This window comes from Monodelphis domestica, chromosome 3, assembly GCF_027887165.1.
Source record: "Monodelphis domestica isolate mMonDom1 chromosome 3, mMonDom1.pri, whole genome shotgun sequence".
Taxonomy (NCBI): domain Eukaryota; kingdom Metazoa; phylum Chordata; class Mammalia; order Didelphimorphia; family Didelphidae; genus Monodelphis; species Monodelphis domestica.
Genome location: NC_077229.1, coordinates 154,065,034 through 154,083,954, shown reverse-complemented (window position 1 = coordinate 154,083,954; position 18,921 = coordinate 154,065,034).

Here is an 18,921-nt window from a genome sequence, read left to right as displayed (position 1 = left end):
CTAATTTGGAAGGACACAAACTAGAGTCCACTTCTGATGCAAGCCATAAGTCAGTTTGTGCAATTCCATTGCCTCAGGAATGTAGTGGGTAAATGGTTGCTGAGCTGCAATATTACAGGTAGAAAATTGCTTTTTCTGCTTAGTTCATCAACATGTTACCTTGTTTGAGTTCTTGATGACTAGGCCATGGAGGCAGCTGAAATTCCTTTCTGTCTTTGATGTAATTCCCATTTTGGAAAGATTTGAGAGAATCTTAATGACAACTGGAGAAAAAAACATGTCCTCTCTCATTACTCATGGGAACTTGAAGTTTCTTGAATCTCTTTTTAAATACTTTACTAATACCTTACTATATACATTTTCTAACTCTTAATTTGCATATGGAAGTCATACTCATTTAAAATAGTTAACTAAAAATGAATCATATTTTCTTGAATTCTTCTAAAATGATTCAAAAGCAGATTTTATTTCTAGAACAGAGTTTCATCATTGGTATCTGTTCTACAGTATAGTGGGAATGCAAAAATGATAGAACTTGCCTAATAATTGATTTATTTAGTTCAATATTGCCTTAAAATAGAGATGACCACTCCCAAAAAGCTGCTGAAATGGTACATTCACTCTCTTCCATGATGTGGAAAAGTATAATCTAAACAATATAATATATATTTCAACTTCCAATGGAAGTCTTTTCTCCAATAAATTAAGTGGAAAATAATGACTGAATAAAAATACATTCTGGTTAAAAAGAGGTCCAGTAATTACAGAAAAGACTCAGGTAATAACATTCAATTTAGTTATACCTCCACTTTAATTATGGTATTCTTTGATAACAGTAAATCTTAGAAATCGTGGATATGGAAAAGACTATGGCATTATACTCATTATACATTATACATATACATTATATGGCAGCTTCTACAAGGCAGAAAAACTTAGAACCATTTACTTTGCATTCAAAATTTGAATTAGTTTAATCAATTTGCAAACATGAAGAAAAATGAAGAAATTACTATCTTTCAGACTGTCCTAGATGAAAAAGATTTGGGAATAACATAGAGATATTTCCTTGTTTGATACTATGAGGACGTTTGTTTCTAGTAACTTGGTTTATTACAATAAAATCACACAGTATAAGTTTTGAGGACATAGGATATGAACACAGTATGTCTCTCTTTCTGATACCATTTTTGCCCTTTCTATTCATTCACTGGTCCCTGAATTGGGTAGATTGGAGTCTCTGAATTTGAAGAGACATTAATTTCTCCAGAGAGGCATCTCTTTTCCTTGATAAGACAAGAAAGACAAGTCTGTCATCACCATTAATTCCTGGAGGCTCTTGATCTGACTTAGTGCAGAAACTAAACAGCTGTTCATTTAGGGTTTTTTTGGAGGAGACCTTGAATAAAAACAACTGCCATTGTTTTACCTGACAATGTTATCTGGGTCATCAGTGGCAGAGTGCCTTTCAAAAATTTCTTCCTAAGATGTCTAAGAATTGCTCATCCTTATTCTGTTTGTAATTATTAGCCTTTCATTAATCTGTTTTCTCAGGACAGACTACTGAAATTAAATGAGACAATTGCTGACAGACCAAGGTTCTGAACCTGTCCAGGATTAGTAGCATTCATCCAGTTTCTCCTTGCCTGACTTTTCACAAACACTACATGCCAAAAGAGAAAAATGATTCACAACTTCCTAGATCAAATTGAATAAATTAATGGGTAATTAACTTTTCCTAAAAGCTAAATGGCATGGTGGATAGAGTGTTAGGCTTGTAGTAAAAAATACTCATCTTCATGAGTTCAAATCCATCATCACTTATAACCTGTATAACTTTGAGCAAGTCATTTAACCCTATTTGCCTATTTATCTGTACAGTGATCTGGAAAGGGAAATGGTAAACCACTCCAATATTTTTGCCAAGGAAACCCTAAATGAGGTCAGGAAGCAATGGACACATCTGGAATTACTGAAAACTACAATTATTTCCTAAATTTCTTAGATGGTTCTTCAATATAAAGAGATTCTGCATTCCAGTTTCAAAAGTATAAGGGGAAATAAACAAGGGCTAATTCTCATCTGTTCCTGGGAGTTAGTAGAGAAGAGTCAAGGTACTCCCTGTAAGTTATAAAAGCTAATCTTTTATGAGTCCCAGTGAAGCCTTCAACTGAGAAAGTCTCGGGGGGGGGGGGGAAGAGATCACTAAGGGAAGCTGGAAATCTTAAAGCACATTGGACTAAATATAAGATTAGGAATTTACCTTGTACTTTGAAATATTTTGAGAAAATCCAAGAGACATTTCCCCCCTTATTAACAATGATCAGATGAGATTAAAAGAAAGTGACCAGAAAGGGACCACACTGTGGAGGAGCAGACTGTTGTTTTGCCTCTTGAGGGTGGGTTTTTATCTTATGATTAGATCCTTTAAGGCTTCTGCTTTGAAATTCTTTTTGCCTTTTGGTGGCTTCTACATACCAATCCAAAAAGATTTCATTCAATTTTTTTTTGGTATTAGGACTAGGTGATTCAATGGTATCTTTTAAATGTGTTATTCTATGAAATCAAAGGATCCTTCTTTGTTTAGAAGGATTTTCCCTGGTTTCCCAATTTCATCTTTCCAAAATGATTATGCTTATAAAATAATGTGTTGTTCTTTTGGGCATAGTTGCCTCCACCTCAGGATGCCAAATTTTGCATTCTGAAGATGTGTATATTTTTCGTTACATGAAAATCAATATTCATATTAATGTCTTCCCCCCAGATATATGTTGCTTTATAGGCATTGATTTATTTTCTGCTTTCTTTTCCATCACCATAAAATGTGATGAGAGTCTGCACCAAGATGACGATGGTGTAAGAGTAAAGATGGGAGCATATGTGAAAAATATTAAAAAGGTAGAATCAACAGCACTTGAGAACAGATCAGATATATGGGTTGAGAAAGTGGGAGGAGTCAAGGATGATACCTAAGTTGCAAGTGCCTTCATGACTGGTTGGATGGTAATACCTTCATGGTAAAAGGGAAGATAGGAACATGGCACAATATACTTGGAAAGATAAGTTCAGTTGGAACATGTTGAGTTAAAGGTGTCTTCAGGACTTCCCATTTAAGATGTTCTATAGGCAGTTGGAGTTATGAGACTATAGGTTAAGAAATATGAAGAAATAGATCTGGAAACATCTGCATAAATAGGATAACTAAATCCATGAGAGCTAATGAAATTGCCAAGAAAAATAGTATTGAGGGAAAAGATGATGAAATATAGAACAGAATTTTGAGGAATATGTAAAATTAACAGATGAAACCCTGGTGAAGATCAACAAAAGAGACTGAGAAGAAGTAGTAAGGAAGGAAGGCAGAAAACCTGGAGAGGAGAATGACACAAAAAATGTAAAGAAGAGAATATCAAATAAAAGGAGATTAAGGATTTCCAAGGTTTCAGAGAAATCAAGAAAAAAGAAAACTTGAGAAAAGGCCATTAAATGTGATGAATAAAAAAAATTATTGGACTCTTTGTAGATACTAGTTTTATTTGAATTCTAAAGGTGAAAGCCAGACATCTAAGAATGGAGAAGACACTGAAAGGAAAGGAAGTTTATTTTTGTAGGTGGTCTTAACTAGTTTAATAATAAAAGGAGAGCTATGAGACAATAGCTAGCAGAGATGGATAAAATGAGGGTTTTGTGTGAGAATTGGAAAGCAGATACCATGTTTGTAAGCAGTAAGTATAAAACCAGAAGAGGAATTAAAATTAGTTAAAGCATATTTGAAGAAGTATATTTATACATTAATTTACCTAATGAATATAGATATGAAGTATAAGACAAAACTTATTTAAGATAAGTTATAACATTATTCATCATTACAAAACTAAACTCATTACCAGAAAAAAATCCATCCTAAGCTCAAAATTACCATGTGACTCTATCTCTAGATTCAGAGAAATCTTTTGATAATTTCCAACATTCATTTATGAAAAGAATCTCTAAAAAGAATAAATTTAGAAGCATATTTCTTAAATAATAAAAATAATGTAAGCTAAATAATAATATAACATTCAATGGAAAAACCTGATATACATTCCCAATAAAAGCAAAGCAAGATAATGACTATTGTTGCTGTTTTATTAAGCATAAGAATACAAAAGACAAAAATATATTAGAAGGATTGTCCTTGGAATAACAGAGGTTAAGATATATTTATTTGCAGTATATGTATATAATGTATATAGGTAATTCAAGAAATATATTTAGAAAATTAATATAGACAAAAATTCTAGCAAGGTTTCATGACACAAATTAACTCACATAAAAAATCTTTGATTGGATTACCTAGTAGTAACAACAAAAAAGAAAAATACAATGAAAAAGAAACTCCATCCAGAAATTCCACTATTAGGCATTTACAATAAGGATGTTAGTGAGAAAAAAAAAAAAAGCTCCATTAAAAGCCAAATTTTTAAACAGTGCATTTTATCTTAGCAAGGAACTGGAAACAAAGTAGGTGCCCAATTTTGGGGAATTTCCAAAAAAATGTGTTACAAAAGGGTAACAGAATATTACTGTGCTCTAAGAAATCTTGAACATGCTGAATAAAAAGAACTATGAAAAGGATTAAATGAACTGGTGCAAATGGAGGTAATTATAAACAGAAAGAACAATGACCACAAAAGTTAGTATTTTGAGCTGAGAAAAAAATATTTTGGCACACTAAAGGGAAATACGAGAAGACATTTCTTTGAAGAATTAGAATATTGCATGCAACATATCCTTATTTTTAATTTGTTAACTGGTTTAGCTATTTTCTCTTCATTTTTTCAAAATTCTTTATTATAAGAGGTGGATCTCAGAGGTAATAAGGAATATAATGATATCAATGAAATCTATTAATTAAAAACATTGACCTCATTAAAATAACAAAAGGAAGTACCAAATATCTGAAAATTAACATATCTAAGATCAAGAGAAACACTAGATGTTCATAGATTGGGTGGATATATTAATAGAGTAAAAATAACAATACTCTTAAAATCAACATTATTAAACTTTGTATACACCATTCTTGGCATAGAATAAGCACTTAAGAAATGATTATTGTTCATTTGAATGTGATCCAAATTAAAATGACAAAGAACTGTTTTATAAAAGCAGCCACTCATAAAAAAAATGTTATGGAAAAATAAATGGGGGAGATATATCACTGAATAGAAGTGCTGATTAAACGCAGTCTTGTATTCCCCACCTACTACCAAGCAGTTGTCATCAAAATGTCTGAGAAAAGAGTATAATCAAATGTGAACAAAGATAAATTTTTCATAAACATAGAAAATAAAAAGTAAATGGAGTCACTTTTTTTTAGCTAAGTTTCTAAGGAAGATTGACTATTTGAGTATTTTAACTCAATTTATGTCTTCTACTCTTTTGAATTTCAGTGGTATCACAATTGGAAACATATAAGAAAAGAAAATGAAAAGCAAATAAAATTAAAATCACCAACTTATCACAATTTTGAAGGGCATTGGCCATGTTTTCAATTCAACAAATAAAAATTAGATGACTGAAAGTAAAATAATTTTATTATAACAAAATTAATGCAATTAAATAGAAAAATAGATGGGAAGAAATATGGAGAATACAGACAAAAGCTTTATATTCAAATATATAAGTACTATTAAAAATCTCAGCAATTCAAATGACCAAAATTCATGACCAGTGTTTTTTCAAAAGATAAAACAGAAATTACTTTTATATGTTCAAACTAATAATGAAAGAAATAAAAATTTAACATCTCTTAAGTACCACTTTATATGCATTTATTGAATAACTTCATAAAAATCAATGCTGACAAGCTTGTAAGGAAAGCAGATTCATTAACCAACTGATGGTTGAATTATAAATTCATAGAATCATTTCAAGAGTAGTGTGGCATTGCACAAAATTTCCAAAAATTAAAAAGTTAAAAATACTATCCATTTTCAAAGTAATCACATTGCTGAGCATATTCCCTAAAATAATTTTAAAAACTTTTTGTTTTAAAATATTTTTAACCACTAAAGAATATGAAGCTATTTCCCTGAAAATAACATGGTTTATTAATGGGGATGTATAATTCCATTAACATAGAATGGGAGTACAGCTAGGTGGTTCTATGAATTAAGAACCAGGCCTAGAGATTCCTGGGTTCAAATTTGACCTCAGACACTTCCTAGCTCCATGACCCTGGCTAAAGCACTGAACCCCCCCATTGACTCACCATTACTATTCTGCTTTGGAACCAATACTTAGGATTGGTTTTAAGACAGAAGGCAAGAGTTAAAATGTATTTAGAAAAATAATGAATCTTTTACTAGCCTCCTCAGGGAAAAGCACTTGAATGAATCTTGACTCTGGCCTTTAAACAGAAATGTGTCCTCAGCCTAGAGTTTGTACTTTGGACCTCCCCTGGCAGTCTCCATTGGTGGATATTTCAAAAGAGAAGGTAGACTTAGAGACTTCAACTCTTCCCTCACTTCTTCATCATGGGGGAAGAGGTTCTTTGCCCAAATCAGGAAGATGCTAGCACTCCCAGCCAGCAGGCTTTCCTACTGTACTTTCAAATGAGTTCATGATGGTTGCCCTTCTCTTAATCCTTTAAATGGGTCAAAGTTCACCATGGCTGACCATCCCTGCCTTTTATCTTTTAAGATTTTAACAGAAGACAAAAGGTCCTCAGCTGAGTTTCATAACCAGAGTGGGGAAGGGAGGGTTGGGAATAATCTTAGCTTGAATGTACACTCTTTGAGCTCAACCTTGGAAGGCTAAGAGAAAAAATTTTTGGCATATAAATATTAGTAGTAAATGATACAATTAAATATTAATTTTCCTCAATCAGAAGAAAGTGACTTATGGAGAAGTTCCTTAATCAGAGAAGATGTCACTGAGTGGAAAAAAAGCAGAATCTAGGGCCCAACTTGCGATACAGTACACAGATTTTACTGAGATAATGCAGAGTAGAAAATGCCTAATCAGAAGCCTTGAAAATTTTTTCATGTTAAATAGTTTTAAGTTCTAACTTCCTTGCAGCATAATAAACACGAATATATATTTGGTTTGTTTCTGTCAAATATATACTATGGGTGCTTTCATCTATTAGATTTTGTGTAGGAAATAAATATCTGATCTATATTGTACTCTGAGCAACTTTTTCCTTTGTCCATTGGAAAGATCTTTTACGTGAGATACAATCTAACTTAAAAATACATCTTCCCCAAGGACAACAGAATAGGGAGTTATCAAGCTGAAGAATGTGAGAAAAATGAGCCAAATTTTTCATCTGTGGCCAAGCACTGCAAGATTAAACATCATGCAAACTGCATTTCTGAATTTAGTGTATTCAAATCTTTTAGCAGAAAGAGATTTTTTGTCCTGTTAATTAGACCATCAGTTTCTCAACTGTAAGAATCAGATCTTCCAGCTACATATTGATTTAGAAAAAACATATTTAACATTATTTATGTTCTATTGTGTTTTCATTTATTTTATTAAATATTTTCCAATTGTATTTTAATCTTCTTCTGATTTTTACTCTAGTGCTGCCTGGGTTAAATTTGACACTTCTGGCTTAAATGTTTGTTTAAATTTGCTTAAACTTCTAAACAATGAGTCCCAAATGTTTATTTATAGTCATATCTCCAATGGACATTAGGAATAACTTTTTTTAAACCCATACCTTTTGTCTTAGAATCAAATTAAGTATTTGTTCCAAGGAAAAAAGCACACACATCCTGGTGCAGCTGTCATCCCCTTTATCCAGACTCTGTAACCCAGGTATCTTCCTCTTTCTTGCTCCTTGTCACCCAGTAAAGGCTAGGAATTTGGGTTAAGTGATTTTCCCAAGATCAAATAGCAAGGAAGTGTCTGAGGCCAGATATGAACCTAGGACTCGCTGTTTTTATGCCTGGATCTCAACACACTAAGCCACCTAGCCTCTCTTTGGAATAATCTCTTCTCATTGTTGTTCCATCTCCATCTTAAGCATAATGTCTAAAATCAAGTTTATCACCTTTTCTACTTAGCCTGCTCTTTTTCCTTATTCAAACCCTTGGTGTTATCTTTGGTTTCTGACTCCTACTGGCTGGGTGACCCTAGGCAAGTCATTTAACTTAGTGCTCAGCTTAACTCTCTAGAAATTATATGTTGTAGAGAAAGTACCACAATGGACTAAAAGAGGAAGTTTCTATTTTTTTGGGGGGAAAAGGTATATAGGAAACACTTTTAAACTTAATGTACATTATCAATATTTTTTCCATGATTTTCTTAATTCTATTCATTTAACTAAACAATAAATCAATGAAGATCAAATTTGTAGTGTTTGCTAATTTTTATGGTGTGAACGTTCCCACTGAAAATTTAACAATCTACACATATGAGCCAATTTAGCTGGCTCTCATACCTTCTTGGTTTTATTCTTATGCACAGGCTTGCCATCTGTTATCCTTTGTTCTTATTGAAAGAATTACATATCACTTGTATGAGAATAATAAAAGATATATACAAATGCCCTAGAAGCCTTTCTCTTTTTCTCATATTAGATTTCATGAATACCAGACTGTTCATCTCTTGTTTGACATTTTTGGTACATCAACAATACATCTTCTTTTCAAAGAATGCATTTCCTCTATGAGTTCTTCTTTGACGCTTCTTGCACACAAAATATCACTTCTTAATGAGTCTTTTTCCAAGACCTGTTATAAATAAAAACTAATTTTGGAGGCTTTATACTAAATTTATAAGCATTTATTAGTAAAGAGAAAGAAAGATAGACATAAGTTTTCAAGCCTTTCTAACTTAAGTAGGGTCAGATTCCAGCTTTCAGTCCATACAAGTCCTCAATGCCACAGCTGTCAGAGATGGCAAGATGAGATAAGAGTTCAGAGAAAGAGTCAGCCCAGAGACAGGTACTGAAGCAAATAGAATCAGATGAGGGAAAAGAAAGGGAACAAAGATAATGACTCTGGTTCCCAAACTAGTTTTTCAAACTTAATCTCCTCCCCTTAAATTCCTCCATTGGTTTTCCTACAACATGTTATCTGGCTTCCATGGTACCCTCATGTCAGACACATGACTCTTGTTGCTATGTTGAATCTTTCTGGGTTGAAAGACCCCTAGATATTCATTTCACACACACCTCAAGTTACTAGACTTTTCCACTTAAAGTTATCTAAAGTTATCCTATCTACACTGTATAAATTGTGAATATATTTTGATATTTATGTATTATCTTCTACATTGGAAAGCAAGCTCCTTGAAGGCAGGCTATGTTTTATTTTCTTTGTATCTCAAGTACTTAGAACTTGCATTGAACCTGTAAATGTTTAATTAATGCTTATTGATTGACTGATTTTTAAACAGAATACAATCTTCTTATATCTACAAAGAATCTTTCCATTGACTTTTGGTACATTTTCAATTCTGATTCTTCTAAGAAATATGTATATACCTATATACATATATATATAGGTATATATATATACAAATATATAGGTATATATTTATATATACACAAATATGCCAGCATTTTCATATGTCTGTACATATACACAAATTTCTTTGTGTGTAGGTGTGTTTATATATATACACACTTAAGAAAAAATCCATGGTGCTTTTCCACCAATTGCAGGGAAAGTTATGCATCATAAGACCATTTTGCCTTTATAAGGATAAAGAAATTGAAGTTTGGAAATATTGAGTGATTTGCCCAAAGTGACATAATTAACCATTTTGCCAAAGCAAAACTAAAAAATCAGGTTATCAATAAATATTTATTAAGCACTTACTTTTTTATAGGTATAGTACTAAATGTTGGAGATACAAAGAGAGGCAAAAGACAGTTCTTGCCATTGAGGGGCTCACATTCTAATGGAGCAGATAACATGTGAACCAAAATAAGACACTTTTGGCTACCTGCCAGTTTCCTCCTCTAATGATTTTTGTATTAAACAGAAATTACTCCCCTTTTCATTTTTTAGTATGAAGCCAAGGAGAATAATATACTTATCCTACTTTTAAACTAAAGAGAATTTTGTCTTTTCTATAAAAAATAATAATACCACAAGATTTAAAATATATTTTGTTGAATTGATATAGAAAACATCCAATGCATAATAAACTATTTTTAAAACTCTAAAGACATCAAATATGCTTAGCAAAACACATTCAAAAATTTATTTTACATTTGGGATTCAGGGAAAAATATTTAAGTAGGTAAATGATAGACAGGTAGATTTATATATTGATAGATTAGATAGATAAATCAATAATTAGACAGCTAGATAGACAGACAGACAGACAGACAGCTAGATAGAGAGATAGACTTAACCCATGCATTTTACAAAATGAGTTTATAAAATCACAAGATTGTTTTGATTCAAATGTCTTGACCAAATAAATTGGTCCCAGAATTGATTCTAGAAAGGTCCCTTATTTATAGACTCATAAGAGTATAGAGTTAAAAGGGACCTTAGAAAACATCTGGTCCAAACCTGCTTATTTTCCATATGAGAAAAATGAGGTCCTAAAATCACCTGGATAAATCACACTTAAAAATGTTCTGATTAAGTCTCATGTAGGTAAACCAAGATAAAAGGATTATATTTTATATGGCTTTTGCAGGAACTACATAAAATAATTGTGATGAGTTATATATCATACTATATTTTGTGGGGATATATTATTTGAGAGCTATATTTTATAACCAATTAGGGTGATTGAACTAACCTGTAACAATAGTTAGCTAAATTAATGGAATTGACAGTCTAGTAAAAATTGCAGTCATAATTGAATCAGGGAAAAATCTGAATTCTTAGCATAATTTTGCAGTTAAATAACTTTTTAATGACATACATTTTACTTTAAATTCCACTGACTATTATAGGTGCTCAGATAGATAAGCAAAGACATAAAAATGGGATTTGTGAAAATGAAACAACAAAAAATGCTAGTTATTGAGATTTTCTTCCAAAAAAGATCAAATAAGTAGATCATCATATGAATGCAATGTAGAATTTTAATGGTGAAATTTATTTGATTCTTTTTTTATGAGGTATTTTGAGCTGTGATAATTCTCAGATAATAAACAAATTGTATTGTTGCTGTGTGTACAAACTGCAACCAGAATCAAAATGGTCAGATAAATGGCTCTGTCAATTCTGACAGCTGGTCATTAACAATCTCAAGATGTTCTGAGTGGGTGGATTCAATGTAAAGTTTGCTTCCAACAGTTTCTAAAGGGTGAGATATTTAGAGATGAGAACAACCACAGAGACTTGTGTCTAAAATCCAGCATTTCAGATAGATTTATAAGTAGAATTTTTTTAATAATAAGAAAAGTAGGCCATAAAAAGTTACATAGAATATCTGTTTTTCCAAGTATAAAGAAAGAAATATTTAAATGGAAGAAAATCATGAGTTGAAATTAAAGTTAACTATTTGATAATGAATGAATAACTATGGGGCAGAATCAAGATGACAAAGTATGCAAACTGACCTGATCTCTAACAAATTATTCTCTTAGAAACTATAATATAATGCCTCAAAATGAATTTTTAGAGCAGCATAACCCACAAAGACAGTGTGAAATAATTTTTTTATCCCCAAAACAATTTACCACGCCAATACAAGAAATCTATTCCACCAGAGTGGAAGTAGAGTGTGAAGAAACATGCCAAGATAGGCATCATGCCTTAAGGATAGCTTTATGAGCAACAAAGGCCCCTGGAGCTCTTAGCTACAGATGATAAAGGGTGTCAGACTACTTCTCAGAAGTTTTATAAAGCTCCCTTTCCTCACTCTGGGTACAAGATTCTTGTCACATTGTTCATATGTGGATTCAAGTCACAGCCCTGACTTACAGTCTCAGAGTGAGGAAGAACACTAGCACACATCAGCACTTATATCCACAGTGGAACAGGGGGTCCCTGGTCACAATTCCAAGGTGTAAAAGAGTGCTAGTGGTAACTCACAAACTGTAGCATAGGCCAACAGAGTACTAAACATATCTCTTTTCATCCTACCATATTGGCAGAACTAAAATTAGATAGATTCTCAGAGCTAGTTGTGAAGGCATCTGTACAAAGATCTTATAGTTTGGAAGAGTGCTCCCTTTCCCACAGTTACAGAGAGGAATTTTAATGGTATTTTGAGTTAAAAAAGAAGAAAAAGGTGGGAAAAATAAAAATAACAAGAAAAATTCAACATATAAGGTTATTTTGGTGATAGGGAAAAACAAAACACAAATTCACAAGTCAACAATGTCAACACATCCAAAACTTCCAAGATGAACTGATCTCAAGCCCAAAAATAATTAGTGGAGCAGTTCAAAAAGGATTTCAAAAATTGAATGAGAGGTAGGGGAAAAACTGAGAAAAGAAACTGATACAGAAAATGATGAAAAAACAGTCAACAGCTCAGTAAAGAAGCAAAAGAAAATACATAGGAAATGTTTTATAAATGCTTTAAAAATAGAATAGATTAATTAATAAATGAGGGACAAAAATCCACTAAAGAGAAGAATATTTTAAAAGACAGAATTGGCCAAAAGGACAAATAAATGTGTTATGATTAAAATTATGTAAAGAGTCTGATTTTTCAATAAAAGTGTCTATTAATTAAATCAGGTTTATTGGTTAGATCAGCATCATAAATGATAAAATCATATAGATCTCCATGGCTTTCTCAGGACCAGAGATGACCCAAGCTGCGTCAGGAAACATAAGAAATAGATTTTTAGGACCTCATTATTCATTCACTCCCTTGAACATCCCAAGACACTATTGATTAGCTCTAACTAATTGAGAGGTGGTCCATCAAACTGTCCACCCCTCCCTGTACCTGCATCATGGAGAATACATACACATGAAATGAAACCTTATTACCTGTAATTATTAACCAAATTATGTTAAAAAGAAAGATATTCCTTTGGATTCCTAAAGACAAAGAAAATGCAAAAAGCAGCAGATTAGATGGCATCTCTGACCCAGATCCTAGACAAAGGAATACACATTAATTCTCTCTATATGGAGGAATTAATGCATTATATGAAAAATAAATTCTTATGGGCACAAAAGCTCCATAAAGAAAATAATGCCTTGAAAATTGGAATTGGACAAGTGGAAGCTAATGACTCCATGAGATATCAAGAAACAATCCAAGTCAAAAGAATGAAATAATTGAAGAAAATGTGGAATACCTCATTGGAATAATTGACCTGAAAAATAAATGCCAAGGAGATAATCTAAAAATTACTGGACTAGTTGAAAGCCAGGATAAAGAAAAGAACTTTGATATTATCCTTCATGATATTATCATGGAAAACAGTCATGATATTCTAGAACAAAAAGATAAAATAGAATTTGAAAGAATCCACCAATTATCTACTGAAGGAGATCCCAAAGGGATAACTCACAGGAATATGATAACCAAATTCTAGAACTCCAAGACAAAGGAGAAAATAGTGCAAACTGATAAAAAGAAATAATTCCAATATCATGGAGTGTAAAAATGGAGATTTTGAACCCTAGACTTCATTCCCCAGAAATCTTTGGTATTTCCCAGAATTCCCTATAATCTCTCCTGAGTCTCCACATTGGTGAGATCATATTTGGTATTTAACTGGCAGTAACACCTCCCATGCTCACTTCCTTTGCAAATGATGCAGCAAGTATAGTGGTAAGTTAAGTACAGGGATTTTAAACAGGCTAATCAGCGATGGGCACATGGTTTTTACTTTGTATCTTCTTTGTTCCTTGATTTCTAATGATCCTTAATAAACCTCATAAAATATAATATTTATGTTATTAGAGAAATAATTTAATTTTTACAGGAGCTACAGTCAACATAACACAAGATTTAGAAGTTTCTAGGGCCTGGAATATGATTTTCCAGAGGTCAAAGGAGCCAGGCCTTCAACCAAGAATCCTTTACCAAGCAATGCTGAGCATAATCATTCAAGGGAAGAATTGAGAATTTAATGAAATAGAGAACTTTCAAACATTCCTGATGAAAGGAATAGAGCTAAATGGCAAATAGGATTCTCAAATATAAGACTCAAGAAGAAGAATAAAAAGGTAAAAAGGAAAAGAAAGTTTTGTTTTTAATTTTAAAGCCTTACTTTCTGTTTTAGAATCAATGCTATGTACTGGTGATAGGGAAAAGGAGTGGTAAGGGCTAGGCAATGGGGCTTAAGGGACTTGCCCAGGGTCACACAACTAGGAAGTGATTGAGGCCAGATTTGAACCTAGGATCTCCCATCTCTAGGCCTGGCTCTCAATCCACTGAGCCATCCAGCTGCCCTTCTCCCCAAAAGGAAAATTAAAAGACATTCAATAAGATTAAACTGTGTATATACCTACTTCAGGAAGATGATTCTTATAACTCCTAAAACCTTAATATTATTAGGGTAGTTATATGGAATATATGTAGAAAGAGGGCAAGGGTGTTAGTTGAATGGAATAGGATAATATCTAAGAATAAATAAATAAAATTGTCATAAAAAGAGGAATACATTAGGAGAAAGGAAAAAGGGAAATAGAAAGGAATAAATTAATGCACATAAAAGAGACATGAAAGAGCTTTTACAGTGGGGGAGAAGATGGAGAATGTGGGAAAGGGAGCAAGTGAACCTTACTCTCATCAGAATTGGCTCAATGATTAAAGAACATTCACAATCAATTGAGTATAGAAATCTATCTTGCCCTGTAGGAAAGTAGGAAGGGAAGGTAATAAGAGAAAGAGGAGGAGCTGATACAAAAGATAGCAATGTGGGGAATGTGGTGGTCAGAAACTAAACAGGAGGGAAAGTAGAATGAAAAGTAATAAAGATTAATCATAATGGTCCATTTAAAAAAACAAATCTAATAGAGGTCTCATTTCTCAAATAAATTATAAATTCCCCAATTGGATGAATGAACAAAATATGTGAACAGATAGTTCTGTGAAAAAAGTGATTAAAGCTCTCTATAGTAATGCAAAAAGGCTCTAAATCATAATTTAGAGAAATGTAAATTAAAACAACTCTGAAAAACTATTCCATAGCTTTTAGATTGGCTATTATGACAAAAAAGAAAAATGACAAAACTTGGAGTCAATGTGGAAAACTTGTGACACAGATGTACTATTTGGGAACTTGGGAACTCTTCAACTATTCTGGAGAACAATTTTGACCTATACCAAAAGGGCTATAAAGCAGTACGTACCCTTTGTTCCAGAAATGTCATTACTTGATTTGTATCCCAAAGGGATAATAAGCAAAAAGATGAATAATCTATTTGTACAAAAATAATTAAAGCAGTTCTTTTTTTGTGGAGGCAAATAATTGGAAATTGAGAGTATTCTAATCAATTGGAGAATGACTGAGTAAACTATAGTATATGATTATAATGGAATAGTAGTGTGAAGTAAGAAATAACGAGCAGAAGGATTTCAGAAAAACCTGGAAATGTTTATACAGCCTGAAAGCAGAGTGATATAAGCAGAACCACAAAAAAAAGATTTTATGCAATGACATGAATACTATACAATGAATCAACAATATTATGATCCAAAATAATACCAAGGGGCTCATAAGAAAACCTACCAACTGCTTCCAGTGAAAGAACTGATGGTATCAGTCCAGAGCAGTGAAAACTATTTTCATTTTCTTTTTTTGTTTGAATTACCTTCTTCAAAACAATCAAAATGGGAAAATGTTTTTCATGAGTATACATTTAATTCTATATGAGATCTCCTATCTCATCTCAGAGTAGAGGATGGAGGAGGGAGAGAGGGAAAGAATGAAAGACTCAATTATTTTAAGATGTTGGAAATTGTTTTTAAATGCAATTGGGATGGAAATATTTTTAAAAGGGGGGAAAGAAGAATAAATAACTATAACCACATTAGAAGCATGAAGGGATGTGTGTTTGTAATTGTATATGTGATGTAGAGAGAAGTCCAATAGAAAAAATATATATATAAAATTTTAGTGTCAGTTTTGAGAAATTGGCAAAACATCTATTAGATTTCCATAAATTTTGTCTAAAATTTACATAAAACATATAAATGTACATATTTATATCTCTGTAGAATCTATAATATGTATGTAGATAGATGAGAGAGAAGAGAGATCAAGAGATCCTATAATAGTATGATCAGAAACATTTTGATAGTGCATAAACATGTTGTAAATTCAGGGACCCCTTAAAGCAGTTTTCTCACTGATAAGGATGGAGATGAATCCACCCACCCCCCTTATTCACTCAAAGAAGAGCCAGTTGTAAATTTCTAAAGAAGTATGTTTGATGTATAGTAAATGTCTTTATCTTATCATTTCATGAACCAAAAAAGTACTAAACTTACCATGAATACTGTATCACAGTGTTCCAAGGCTAGAATAAAGGTACAAATAATAAAAACGGTGCTATGACAATTCTAGTAAACTTTTACCATTGGCAGAGCATTTAGGAGCTGAAGATTTTGAGTGTAAGAACAAGCAAAAACAAAACATATTTTGCCCAATAGCCAATCATTTTTTCTATGAAAATTTCATTCAGTCTTCTAAGTCTAATTGTTGAAATGTGTGTGTGTGTGTGTGTGTGTGTGTGTGTGTGATTGGGCATGTCACTACAACATGCATATGCACATGTCCATATGCATGCACCATATGTATACATGGGCACATATGTGTTATGTGTATAAATGTTTGTATTCAATTGTGCCTATAACAATATATATGCATGTGTTATAGATGATCACATATATACTGTGACAAGGTAATCACCTTAAAAGACTGATATATATATTAATTTAAGGTCGCCAAGGAATTCAGCTGTGTAATTCCTAAATGAAAACTCAAGTCAGCAGTCAATCTTTTATGGAGTTTAATTACAATAGGAGGAAGAAAGGAATTAGAGATAGAGAGAGAGAAAAAGGGAGAGAAGGGAATAGGGCTTAAATACCCCTTCTGTTTAGGCTGGGCCAAAAGGCCCAAGCCCTTAGATAGCTGGGGCAAAGAAAAGAGATCAGTCCCTATTACTCACGTGACCAAAATGGAGAAACAGTCTCAGAGGCCCCCACCTTCAGCTTCCTTCAGAGCAAGCTTCTCAGAGCACACACCAACCACACCGACCAACTTCTCAACCCACCCCACCGAGCCTTCAGACCCCCCTATCCTTAAGGAAACCATCCAAGTTCCCTCCCCTTAGTCCTCACCTCTACCAATCACCTGTCCATCAATTTCCCTGTGCCAATGGAGGCTCTAGCTTAACCCAGGACCGCCCAGAGGTCTTCTGGCTTTGCACATGTCTGTTGAAGGTCATATTTTCAAATAATTAAATCTTTGCTCCTTTGCTACAGCCCTTTCTAAATCCTGTTAACCTGAGTAGGGTAGAGATTGGAATAATTAAATTTTGATCTAGGCTGCAGCCCTTACTCAATCCTGTTAGGACTGAATAGGGTGGAGATTGATTCCAAGTATCTCCATTGTATCAATTCTAAAATCAATCATGACTCAAAGAAATTCCTGTTCTATGCTTAAGCATAGGTCAAAGTCCTTTCCATTGTTCAGCAAAGGGTTTCTGTCCTAAAGTAATCTTAAGAAGGGAGGAGGAGGAAACTCTCATGCCAATGGGATTCACATTCCAATAGTCAAGATCCACTATCAATAGGGAATTTTTCAAGTATGAAATTTCCCAATGGTGAAATTTCCAACATTTATAAGTCTAAGAAATTTTGAGGTTTACAGTACATATGTGTATTTGAATCAGTGTGTTTTGCAAAGGTTCTGTAATCCCTCCATTTTAGTAAGTTATTCTTGTGCCCTTAATAATCTCATCAGAGGGTTAATTGGTGCTTATAGATTACAATCAAGTTTATAATTACTAGTTCAAAACCCTGACTTCATAGAAAATAAAAACATTCTTCTGGCTTTTATGTCAGTAAGACAATTAGAAATAATATCACTATTTATCCCCAAAGTGAAACAAAAGAGCTTCATATACACATATGCAGATGTGCATATATATATATATATATATGGATATATATATATATATATATATATACACACATTTATACACATGTCAATGAATAATTAAATTTGAGGACATTTTAGTGACTACTCAGTAGAATTTATTGCACTAGGCATTGGAGATACAAAAATGAAATCCAATCCTGGCCTAAAGGAGGTTACAATATAATAAGGAACATAAAATATGCTACTAAATAACACTGATATGAATTAGATGGTGTCTTTCAACAAGCATTTTTAAAGCACTTATTATGTACCTGTCACAATTTTAAGTGTAATGTAAAAAATAGAATCGAATACAGGACTACAATCCCCACGAGCCTTTGCTCCACTTCCCCAGAATGCCTTGTAATCTCACCTGGGCCGAGATCGAGAAGGTATTTAAGCTGATTCAAAGGCTTTTGAGGGCTCTTTTCTGGCTCTTGGACTTCCGTTTTGGGGCAGGCCTGGCCTTTTTTCATGATGTAGGGGAGGTTGTGTCTAGACCACTCTATGGCCTGGACATGTGTTTCTTACCCTGTATTTTCTTTAATCCTTAATCTTCAATAAACCTCTAAAAAAATATAATACTCCTTGCAGAGAGAAACTAATTTCTACCTGCCTCAGTCTCCCCGTCTCCCCTAAATTTTAATCTTTACAGTAAAGAAGAGGTGGACAACAAGTGCTATGATATATCCTAGAGCAACCTCATTTCTAGCATGTAATATTAGGAATATTTCATAGAGGATGTGGAACCTGAGAAGCTGTTTGAAAGTAGGGACCAATTTCCACAGACATAGATGGAAATAATGATTGATTAAATCATTATTATAACACTAACATAAGCCAGAAGACTTGCTTTCAAGTAAAAACTATTGAAGAGCTCCATTTTATAATTT